Source organism: Rhincodon typus, chromosome 31, assembly GCF_021869965.1.
Source record: "Rhincodon typus isolate 14 chromosome 31, sRhiTyp1.1, whole genome shotgun sequence".
In the NCBI taxonomy this organism is placed as follows: Eukaryota; Metazoa; Chordata; class Chondrichthyes; order Orectolobiformes; family Rhincodontidae; genus Rhincodon; species Rhincodon typus.
In genome coordinates, this window is record NC_063362.1 from 17,404,634 (window position 1) to 17,418,111 (window position 13,478).

The window sequence follows — 13,478 nt, forward strand, 5'->3', positions numbered from 1 at the left end:
AAAAGTCACAGATTACAGTAACTGCTGAAGGAAAGACAAATTAGTTTTCCTCAGACTTAAAGCATTTTTGTTTTCTGCAGAGAACAGAGAGAGCTCCTGGATTGGTCATCTGATTAGCCTCTCTATACCTTATCTACAGCTCCAAACTGTTCAGATACCTGAGAACCAAACACACAGTTGTTAACAGACATAAGGCCTTTGTCACTGATCTGTGAGCTCAGGACTACTTATCAATCAGCTACTTGTTGCTAGCTGAATCTCAATTTGTAATCCTTTGGTTGTGGTTCACCGCCACGGCTATTACCCATAGTTGTGCAAACAGTATTCATGGTATCAAGTTAATTGCTTTTTAAACCTTGCAACAATCCTTGCAATGCAATAAAACAATTACTTTCTCTTTTCAGTTCACAATAAATAAAGGACAAAGACAGTATTTACATATGGATGAGTATCAAAGAAGAAGTTCATTTTTAAGAGAGAGTTCCTTTTTTACTTGAGACTTTTGTGTACAGAAACTGAGATGGAAGCACACAAGTCACATTATTCATGTCAGAAATAATTGGTTTCTTTTACACAAAGTAAACTGGGAAGGAGATGTGCTGTTCAAGCTTGTGTTGCTGAAGAAATCTAATTTGACAGAATTAGACTGAGTGTAGTCCTGGGGAGTATGTGTAACTAAAATCCAGGAATGTTTACTACACCTGTGAAACTGAAGTTATATTCAAAATATATTATTTGTATCTAAATGCTCAGGAACCTATAATCTAAGCCTTCTTCACAGCTAATCTCCATATCAATATGGTCCTCAAACATACCTCTTCACTATTTCCTTTAACCCATCTTCTCCATTTCAACTCTGTACCATTCATTCACTGAGTATTTAGTACCTAATTAACGCAAGATTTAACAATTAAGCTTTTTAGAGGTGTATACCTTAGTAATAGCCACAGCTTGTATTTTTATTATGGGCTGACTACATGTAGCAACAGAATACCACATTGTTATAGAGCCATAGAATCATTACTGCACAGAAGGAGGGTCAGCCCAGCAAGTCCAAGGTGGCTGTCTGTAGAGGTTCCAGTCAATCTCCATCCCTTCAGCCCTGCAAGTTTTTCTTGAGTGCCTTTTCAATTTCATTTTAACATACAAACAAGGAACAAGTGTAGGCCATTTAGCCCTTTGAGCCTGCTGCGCCATTCAGTAAGTTTGATCTGATTTTAAACTCAACTCTACATTCCTGCATATCCCTAATGATCTTTCATCCCCTCAGTAATCAAGAACCTATCTACCTCTGCCTTAAAAATATTTGAAGTTTCTGCATCCACTGTTTTTTGGGGAAGGGAATTCCAATGACACGCAACCCTTGGAGAACAAAATGTTTCCTCATCTCTGTTTTAAATGGGCATGCCCTTATTTTTAAACTATAACCCCTGGTTCTAGATTGTCCCACAAGAGGAAACATGCTTTCAACATCCACCTAGTCAAGTCCTCCCAGGATCTTGAATGTTTCAGTTAAATCATCTCTGACTCTTCTAAACTCCAGAGGATTCAGGCCTGGTCTGTGTGTCCTCAAAAGCCAATCTGGTCATTCAGGTTTTGGTCGAGTAAACACTCTCTGAAGTGCTTCCAGTGCATCAACATCCTTCCACAAGAATGGCGATCAGTACTGTACACAGATACAGTCTCACCAATGCCCTGTATAACCTCCCTCAATTCCCTTCGCAATAAATGATAACATTCTATTAGCTTTCCTGATTACTTGCGGTACCAGCATACTAATCTTCTGTGATTCCTGCACTAGGACATTCCAATCTCTGCAACCTCTCACCATTTAGAAAATATGCTTTTTTTTATTCTTTCAGTCAAAATGGACAATTTCACACTTTTCCAGTTTGTACTCCATTTCCTTTTAAAATTATTCATTGTCTACACTTGCACCATTCTTGTTAGCAGCAAGTTTTAGGTCATTACCACTTGCATAAAAACAGTTTTCATTATATCCCTTCCCAACTCCAAACATGCCCCAACCTTAAATCTACGTATCCTAATTTTTGTAATGACCAGACAACGCAAAAAACCTTTCTCTACCTGCCATGGACCTGCCTTAAAGTTGAACACCTCCATCAAATCTTACTCAAACTCTTTTGCTTAAAGGTGTCACTACCCCTGTCTCTCCAACCTAACCTTGGAGCTAAAATCTTCCATCCCTGGAATCATTCTGGTAAATTCCAATTATACTTCCTCTAAGACATCCTTCCTTAAAATGTAGTGACCAGAATTGGATGGACTACACTAGTTGTGGCTTAACCAGAGCTTTATAAAAGTTCAATGTAACTTCATTTTTGACATGGAGTACACCCTTGCCCTAAACAACCTTTCAGAGATCATAGATGGAATACAAAAATCTGTTTCCTCTTTCTGGAGCCTGAGCAAACTATCCAATTTTTACCTCACTTGACAGGTAGCAAAACTGAACTGGTTTCTGAACTGCTCATGAAGATGTGAACTGACTGAGTTGCCCAATGACTTCCTATTATTCCTAATTTCCACCCTGCATTCTTCCTAACTCCCCTCAATCCCAACACACCACCAGTCCCAGCTCAGGAACTCATAACAATTTCTAAAGGAAGAGAGAATATGATAGCCTGATTTAGTTGGTAAATAAAATTTTCCCCAGCCTCTCATCTATGTAGCCTTCCCTCAACATATTAGGCAGCATGTTCAACTTTAATGGGCATTATAGCTGGCAGAATCTATTCTTTCTTCAAGATCTATACCTTTGGTCAAAGAATGATTAGAATTTATAACAGTTGTTGGTGCTTGCTCTTCAAGTAAAGCCATATACTCCATTTCTTTCCTCTTCCCTACAGCTGGTATAATTGGATAATGATCAAAGAGAATTCTAACTGACTACCTACCATTTCCCAACACATCCCTGGAGCAGTGAGGACAACTGTAATTCTCAGAATATTTGTGTCAACACAGATCAGTGAAGCAACCTGGGCCATGCCTGCTCTGTAGGCTCATCTACTTTCTGGATTCATTTGCTGAGCTCTGTGAGAACATACTTGAATATAAGCTGATCTTTCGGAGAGTACTGTTGCAGTATATTTGGTTCAGTGTTTCACTGGCAGTAGAAGTAGTTTATGAATAAACATCACCAATAACCAATGGCACTGTTTAGTAAGGCACTGAAAAAGTAGTCAACAAGTTTCACTGTGCTGGGCAGAGTCAGTCCCAAAGTGTCACATATTAACAGAAAACCACAGCAGTATTTGTACTGCAGCCAAATCTAAAACCAAAAGTCATTGGAAAGTGCTGAGTTATAACAGATTCGACCAACACCTGGGGTGAATATCCAGCCCTATTAGTGGAATTGACTGACAGGGAATGGATACACCCATTGGCATTTACAACTTACACACCTATAACACATTCAAAGATAGACAAACTGATGAACACAAAGTTTTTACAACTAAAGTTAATGTCTAAGAAAAATAGGGTGGCTACAGATACTGATGGTCCCTTAAAGACACAGGTGACATTTTAATTGGAAATAAGGAAAGAGTAGATTTGTTAAATAAAGACCTTGCTAGTCCTCACAGAAGAAGAGATTAAAATACCATATATGGAAAACTAAAAAAAAATCATTACTTCTATACTGGTTCCTCTTTCCCAACCTTTTTAAAAATGGAGTGACATTGAGAATTTTTCAATCCAATTTCTAATCACACCTTGGAGGTTTGTTCATCTTCTGTCTAATTATTTTCTTCATTTTTGAATGTACGAAATTTAGTAGGTTCATCCTTTTTTAAGTTTCCCTTGTATCTCTGACCTTCTGTGCTGGAATCATTCTATTATTCCTTTAGTTTAACAGCTGTGGTGAAGAATAAAGTGATTGACCACTTGGGGAATATGAACAGATTAGAGAAAAGCCATTATTTGTAAAGAAGAAATCATATCTAACTAATCCAGTTGAATTTCTTGAGAGGATTGCTAAAGTGGGAGATAATAGTGTCTATGGATTTTTTTAACAGGAGCTATATAGAAAATATTTACTAAGGTTTCATACGAAGCCATCAGTAAAAGGTAGAATACATGAAAATGGAGCTATTAACATGAGTAGGGATAGGGATTTAGTTGAAAGATACAGACCATTGTGATAATGGGCACATCCTGAAATTGATAGAATGTGGCATTTGATGCTCCTGAGTATCGTGGATAAGTCTCCACCTTTCATGATATTTACCAATAGCTTAGACAAAGACATTAAAAAAATTCAACCAAGTTTGTTGATGACACCACATTCGACAGTACAATAAATAGTACATATTGAAGCAAGAAATTTCAAATGGTCTTTGGTAGGTTAAATAGGTAAAACTGCAGCAGGTGGAGTTCAATATGGATGAAGAGTAAGGCCATCCTTATTCTACGTAAGAAAGGTAAGTCAGAGTATTTGCAAAATGTTGAGAAGCTGGGAACTGCAGGGGAGCAAAGAGCTTTGAAGTTCTAAATACAGCAATCTAGTGGACAGTAATAATTAATTCTAAAATCTAATAAAATGTTAGCCTCTCAAAGTGGCTGCAACATAAGCAGTGGAAGTTATGCTACAGTTGTATAGAGTTCCACTTAAACATCCTATGGAGTACTGCATGCAGTTTTGGCCATTCTGTCTTTGGAAGGGTATATCCGGTATGCTTTCTGACTTTACAGCAGTTGCTTGATACATTTAAGTATTTAACTGGCTGTAAATGGTTTGAGAAATCCTCAAGTTGTCAAATGCTATATAATTGAAGTCTTACTTACTCAGTCTTTGAACGGAAATAGTGCAGATTCAAAGAATTAAAAATATGAGGGCAGGTTGTAAGGACTAGACTTGTGCTCTCTTGAATACAAAAGACTGAAGAGTGACATAATTGAGGCATTCAAAACGACTAAAACACTTGAAAGGGTAGATAGAAAAGCTCTTTCCCTTGGTGGGAGAGTTTAGAACAAGAAAGCCCAATTTTTAAATTAGAGCTAGTTCATTCAGGGGTGATGACAGGAAGCATTTTTGAGGTTGTAGACTTGCTTGCCGAGCCAGTGTATTTGATTGCAGACATTTCGTCACCCTGCTGGGTAACATCGTCAGCGCGCCTCTGGTGAAGCATTGGTGTTCTGTCCTGCTTGTTATTTATATGCTTCGGTTTGTTGCCTGCTATTAGCTAAACACAGACATGCCAGGGAATTTCTGGAGGCCTGGCATTCCAACTGGAACTCCATCAACAAACACATTGAACTGGACCCTATATACAAACCACTGAAAACCAGAACCGGATGTGATGCCAACCACCACAGCAAACTGAGGCATATAAATAACAAGCGGGACAGAACACCAACACTTCACCGGGGGGGTGCACTGATGATGTTACCTAGCAGGGTGATGAATCGTCTGCAATCAAACACACCGGCTTGGTGAGCAAGTCTACAACCTCATTCACAACCCGAGATACAAATCTTCTCAAAAACTTTAAAGGAAGCATTTTTGTACAGAAATGCTGGTGGAAATATGGAACACGCTTCCGTCAAAAACTGATTGACGTTAGATCAATTAAAATGTTTTCTTTGTTAGCTTGGGATTGAGAAAGATGGATAAATAGACTTAAAATTGGAGGTCTGGAACATACAGCATCTAAATGGAGGTAACACATTATTAGAAGCATTACTTCACAGCATTACAGCCTTCTGTACATTGTCACTCCCTGTATGAGTTGTGTTGCCTAAACAATGCCATGACCTCATCTACAGCTTGGGCTTGGAGCTAAAGGGCCTACCCTTGTCCCTATGTTCACATACTTACACAACTAGACCCACAGACACATGAAGATACATATATATATGCATGCATAGACGCACATGCACTCTTCTCCCCAATTCCTTTGCCTCAACTCACTCCTTTTGGTAACACAACATCCTTTCCCCTGCTCTATGAATGAACAGCTGGTCTTCAGTCTCAGGAGTGCCTATTTCTCCTTGCTCCCTACTGCTATCCTCAAGAACCCCCTCAAAAACCATCCTTTAGACCAAATCCTTGATCATCTCACTTAATTCTACTCCTGATATACTGCATGGAGCATTTTTCCACACTAGTCCTGTGAAGCACCTTGGAATGCTTTGCTGCATTAAGGATGCTGTACAAGTACAATTGCTTGAATGCCAGAATTCTGTCTCTTGTGGTTCCTTATCATTCTGATGAAATTTACTGCACCACTGTCTTAGAAAATAACATTTAAATTCAGCTGAGTCCTCAATCCTTGCATTGGAAGTGTTTTTTTTACCCAGTTTAATTAACTGGTATCTGTTGTTCATCAGAAATAAAGAGTTTAGGCAACACAACTCATACAGGGGGTGACAATGTACAGAAGGCTGTAATGCTGTGAAGTAATGCTTCTAATAATGTGTCACCTGCATTTAGATGCTGTATGTTCCAGACCTTCATATTACTGATCCTTTATTATTCAACCACAAAGTCTTCATTCACATCAGAGGTTTCACAGAACCTGGCTCCTGCTGAGTTTACATATTTCAGGAGGAATTCCAAAAAATTACACCTGGAGAAAGGGATAGAGAGGTTTTAGACATATGGCTGCTTCCTTCCTATTCAGCTTCATTGTATGCAACATCTCTCTCTTCACTGCACCTCTACTATAAACAGAAAACATCAAAATAGCATCACAAGTTTGTCAAATATGTAATCCTCAAACAGCCTCTCTATTTCCATCCTCCCACTAGTAACCTATAAATAAATTGAAGAAAGGAACCTGAGGATGCCATTAAACTGGTTCCAACCCTCTTTTGATTAAGTTATAATCCACCAAAATCCTGACTGACAGGTGTTCTTTGAAGAAACAAGTTGGTATGGTGCATAGGTACATTATGGCTCATCGCTTACTCTATCAGGTCATTGGTGATTCTCCTGTTGCTATGTTATTGGTGTCATGTGGTCATATAAATATTCCCACATTTCATTTTCCTTAGTTTACAATCATTTATTGGTATCATGCTATATAAATGTCTCTTTCACTTTGGGGATTTCTCACCATTTATCCTTGGTGTAACAATTAAAAATACTTCTATTGAGTGAAATTTGTTCTCAAAGGATTACATTCAAAGGATAGCAGGATTGAGAGAGTCAGACGCGATACCTTTTGACAATGGGCGTTCGTTTGGACGCCTTTGTGATCAGTCAGGCTTGTTCTGGTTGAGATGGTGACTGGATTAATTTAAGCTCAACAGGGGTAGTTTCCAGTGCCATCTAGTGCTTCCTCCGATCGAAACTGACAGACAGGAAGGTTTATACTCCATGACAGTCACAGATAATGTAGCGTCAGCAAGGAGTTAGGGTACAGCATATGGATTTGTACAACCTAGAAGCTGAGTTAAATTTTAAAAATTATCTACTTTTTGGAAGACTGTAACTTATTTTTCTGTTTGTATTATTGCATGCAACAGATGTTAACGAGAACTGGTCTTTTCTTTATGTGTATTCTACAAAATAAACTAGCTCTATGATACATTGTTGACATCAGCTCTCCAGTGTTGTCGTCAGTTCAACACATCATAGCACTGAAGAAGTGTAAGTTGGGACACGATCAAGTTTATAGTGTCCAACTCACATCAAAGAAGGGACCCCGATTATCCAGCAGCTCTCGGAGGGCATAACGTCTATATCCGGGGTACTTGATTCTGGGGAAGGCCCGCTACTGCTCAGTTAAGTGACTGATTAACATTTCATGCGGCGGGCCATCCCATAAATAAGTGGCACGCCACTCTTGTCCTCTCTCCAGCTAGTTGAGGGGAGGGGGCTGGATGCTGGTTTTGTCCCCCTGAAACACCATGTGTTTCACTATTCCTCCGTTCTACCTTCGAACACCAAATATATAATTTTGGACGGGATCGAACAGCGGCTCGAAGCACCAGCGGCAAAGGGATTTGAAGACGGTTGAAGAACTGGCGCGAAAGAGTTCAAATTCCAACTGTCACAGCGCGAGAGACCAGAAAGCGGGGAGGGGGAGGCTGTGAACGGAAGAATAACGACCACGCGCACTCGAGTGCAGCGCGCGACTGGATGGTGAACCGAAACTGGAGAGGCCAGGTCAGAGCGCTTCCAGCATGCCGGGGGGCAGCTGTGCTTACAAGTTTACAGTGTTCTATATTTCCCTAAAATCCGGAATATCTGACAATAAGAAATAACAAGGTGTAGAGCTGGATGAACACAGCAGGCCAAGCAGCATCAGAGGAGCAGGAAGGCTGACGTTCCGGGCCTAGACCCTTCTTCATCAATTTTTCATTGTCATAAAAGTATCAATAAAAGACTGGGCTGTTAAAACCAAGTCCTGAGACAACCTTACCTCCAGTTTAGCTAACGAACCAGCTAACAAACTACAGCTCATATTTAATAGAGTGATGAGTGTCCGCCCACTGGCTGGAGAGGGGTAGAGTGTCTGAATCTCTAATTCTCATTTTTTCATTATTTTCACCATCCCTTTCTTGACCTTATTCTCACTTTTCTTGACATTCTCATTCTTATTCTTCAAGTACCATCTGGGTCTAATTTTCATCATTTTTAAAAAAATTAATTCACAGGATACTGGTGTCACTGGCTAAGCCAGCATTTATTGCCCATTCCTAATTGCCCAGAGGGCAGTTACAAGGCAACTATATTGCTGTGGATCTGGATTCATATGGAGGCCAGACCAGATAAGAATGGCAGTTTTCTTTCCTAAAGGACATCCGTGAATCAGATTGGTTTTTCTGACAATTGACAACAGATTCATGGTCATCATTAGACTTTTAATTCCAGATTTTCACTGAATTCAAATTTGAAAATCTGCTGTGGCAGAATTCGAACCCTGGGGTCACCAGAACACTACCAGGGTGCCTGGATTAATAATCCAGTGGTAGTACCACTATGCCATCCCTTCCTTTCATTCTTTTTCTCCCTTACGTCACTCCTCATGTTTTGTTATTATTAATAATATCTTCTGTTCAATTATATGCTCCTTTCACAGCAATGGCCCTTTTATATCAATAACCAGCTCCAGTTTCACCTGCTGATGTATTAAGGGCCAACTTTAACTTATTCCTAATTTATGGAAAACGGACGTGGAGCGGAAGTGTGGACACATTTGACACATTGCACAAGCCAAACATGTCTCCCATAAATAAATTCCAATATTGTATATTGCATCTCACCAAGGATGAAAGGTCAAATCTCACCTCCAATAAAAATAATGGCAATCACTCCACTCAGGTTTCACCTCTCTCCCACAAAAGAACTAACTCTCACTGGATATCACCTTTCGTCCCCTGAAGATATCAACTGCCACTAGATATAGATTCCACTGGCTTTCACCCCTGAACTCTTCTGTGAAATCTAGATAAGATTGATCTAGCTCCAAACTAAAGTTCATTCTACACTTGAGTTCCCAGGATAGTTGCACCACAAGTTTGATACAGAGTAAATCTCGTTTGTCCTTCCTGTTTTAAGGTCAAATTGCATTGCACATGGCAGTTATATTGTTCCTACTGAGTATTTGGAACGTTTTAAAGCAGTCAGACAGAGAGGTAATGGATGATAAATCTCACTGTACCCACATGGTCCCTGCTGAAGGTGTGTTACTGCAACTGTTCAATACTTATCTTTTCATTTGGAAATACTTCCACCTGTCTCTTAACTCAGATTCCTAAGGGTAGGCCTGGGACTAAGGTTGGATTACAACTCACTGTTCCCACTTAAAGTAAACCACAGCTGGCCCATCTGGTCACAGGTTCTGGGAAGTACCATGGTACCCAGTATACCACAACCAGATGACATAATTTCATTCTGTTGGCACACTTAACCTTTGACGTCTATACATAAAATCTTTCTCATAAACTAATTAAGAATCCACATTGATGGGAGTGCCCCCTGATTAGGGTGATTCACACTGTTAGGCTGATAAGTTGCAAATTGTACTACAATAAACCAACATCACAGTTAAAGTGGTAAATAAAGACAAGTTGTTTCAAGTCATAGGAGTGTCAATAACCAGAGGGCACAGATATAAAATGTAGCAAAAGAACTTGGGGAGATAAGGAGTTTTTTTCTGCAGTAAGTTGTAATTTGGAAGGCAATGCCAGAAAGGGTAGTGAAAATAGATTCATTTATTACTTGCAAAAGAAAATTGGATGAAAAGTTGAGAAAATATTTGAAGGGCTACAGGGAAAGAGCAGAGACATGGGATTAATTGAATGGTTCTTTCAGAAGTTGGGCACAGGTATGACAGAATATGATCCATCTTGGCCTCCAGTGGTCCCTGGTGTTACAGATAACAGTTTTCAGCAAGTTCGATTCACTCCACGAGATATCAAGAAATGGTTGGAGACACTAGATTCTGCAAAGGCTGTGGCTCTGACAACATTTCAGCAATAGTACTCTGCTCTAGAACTTGCTGCTCTCCTAGCCAAGCTCTTCGAGTACAGTTACAGCACTGGCATCTACCTGACAATGTGGAAAATTGTCCAGGTTTGTTCTGTACACAGAAAGCAGGACAAATCCAACTGGCCAATTACCACCCCATCGGCCTACTCTTGATCATCAGTAAAGAGATGGAAGGTGTCATCAACAGTGTTATCAAGCAGAACCTGCTCAGCAATAACCGACCCAGTGACACTCAGTTTGATTTCTGCCAGGGCCACTCAGCTCCTGGCCTCATTACAGCCTTGGTTCAAACATGAACAAAAAAAGATGAATTTCAGAGCTGAGGTAAGAGTGACAGCCGTTGACATCAAAGCCACATTCAACCAAATGTGGCATCAAGGAGCCCTAGCAAAACTGGAATCAATGGGTATTGGGGCAAACTCTGCACTGGTTGGAGTCATACCAGGCACATAGGAAGATGGTTATGGTTGTTGGAGGTCAGTCATCTCAGTGCCAGGACATCTCTGCAGCAGTTCCTTAGGGTAGTGTCCCTGGTTCAACCATCTTCAGCTGCTTCATGAATGACCTGCCCTCCATCATAAGGTCAGAAGTGGGGAATGTTAGCCAATGATTGCACAATGTTCAGCACTATGCATGACTCCTAAGATACTGAAGCAGTCTATGTTCAAATGCAACAAAATCTAGACAATATCCAGGCAAGAGCTGATAAGTAGCAAGTAACATTCATACCACACAAATGCCAAGCAATGACCATCTCCAATAACAGACAATCTAACCACCACCCCTTGACATTTAATGGTGTTACCAGCACTGAATCCTCCACTATCAACAACCTGGGGCTTACCATTGACCAGAAACTCAACTGGACTGGCAGCATAAACATAGTGGTTACAACAACAGGTCAGAGGCTAGGACTACTGTGGTGAGTAACTCACTTCCTGACTCCCCTGTCCACTATCTACAAGGCATAAGTCAGATGTGATGGAATACCCTCTACTTGCCTGGATGGATGCAGCTCCAGCAACATTCAAGAATCTTGACACTCTTCTGGATAAATCAGCCTGTATGACTGGCACCACATCCACAAGCATCCACTCTCTCCACCAACTCGCAGTAGCAGCAGTGTTTACTATCAACAAAATGCTCTGCAGAAATTCACCAAAGATCCTTAGCTACTTCCAAACCCATGACCACTTCCATCTAGGAGACCAAGGACAGCAGATACATGGAAACACCACCACCTGTAAGTTCCCCTCCATACCATTCACTATCCTGACTTGGAAATATATCATGGTTCCTTCACTGTCGCTGGGTCAAAATCCTGGAATTCCCTCCCTAAGGGCATTGTGGATCAACCTTCAGCATGTAGACTGCAGCAGTTCAATAAGACAGTTCACCATCACCTTCTGAAGGGCAATTATGAACAGGCAATAAATGCTGGCCAGCCACTGATACCTGCATCCCACGAATGAATAAATTTTAAAACTGACTCTGTAATTAGGTGTTCATTAATGACGGTGGATGGGCTCACCAGAGATCCCTAATTGATTATGGTGTTTGGAAAGGGGTTAGGCTTATAGTAGTGAGTCCAGAACTGTATATCTCTGATCATGGTCATGTAACATTCCTTCCCCTTAGTCAGTTCTGTTAGTTGACTTTTTTTTTAATATTTCAAGGGTAGGAATTGGTATGAATTACATTTGATTTAGCAGGGGGTGAGTCCATAGCCAATCTGGGCAATTGTTAGTTCTGATGCAAACTTTGTCGGACCCAGATGTTGTTTCTTTTAATAAAGGAATTAGGGATCTTACCCTGAAGAATTTTATCGCATAAACTATTACCCCACAATTCTGTACCCCATGAAAATATAATGTGTCAATGAGTATTCTCTGAGATTTTAACCCACGGTCTATACATGGTGAGACTGTACCCCATGGGCCTCTATACTGTGGAGTTGTACTGTATTGGGTACGCTATTGGTTTCTAGAAGCATGGAATTGTATACTAGAAGATTATATTCTGTGGGCCTGTATCCCCAGGACTATTTCCCATGAGATTGTACTCTGAAACTATTTCTGTGAAACTCTATTTCTGTACTGTTCCCCAAGAGATTGTAGCCTGCAACTCTTCCCATTAGGATTACACCTTATCAGCCTACCCTGTAAAACTGTACCAGTACCCTGTGAGTCAGCATACATGGGAAAGCAACCTGGTGTTCTGTACTCCACACAGGACCTAGCCTCTCTAAAATCAAAAGAAAGGCACAACACAAACTGCACATCATGTATCTAATTTTATTTTTTAGAATACACTTTCCATATTCCATAGACATTTCCAACATGAACTCAGGGCTGAAATAATCTGTTACTGACAAGTTAAATCAGGCAAGGCTATAATTTTAGCAAAGGATAATTCTGGCAATGTGATTTAAGTAGTTGTCACAAGAATATCAAAATGATTTGTTACCTGGAAAGCACAATGCAGATTGGAGGTTGAGGCGTGATCTTAGACTACTGCTGCTGATTGAGACTCATTTCCTGAACAACTAATGTCTCTGAATTTTGGGCTTTGCAGTGATGGGGAGTTCTTTACCTGTGGGAAATGTAGCACTAAACATTATGGAGAAACTGGGTCAGCATCAGTGATCGATTAAAACTCTTCCTTTAAAGCTCAGTCATGGTCTTATTGAATGACAGAGCAGGATCAAGGGGCTGATTGGCCTACTCACCTTCCTATGTCTTATGGTCTTCCAGTGCCTAGCCTAAGAGGAGTCCAGTAGCCATTCTGTGAAATGTCAAATTTTGTTTTGTTTTGTGTTGAGGACCATTGTTCATTGAAACTGGATTCCCACTGCTCAAGCTCGTTTAACATAAAAAAAACCCACATCCGACAATGTTCAGAGACTCTGATTCCATCAGCTTGGTCTGGAATTCCAATGTCTGGGAAATGAAGTACGAGGTCTAACCCAGTGAATTTCCAGGTGTCCTGTATTCACATTGTATAAATAAACATTTCA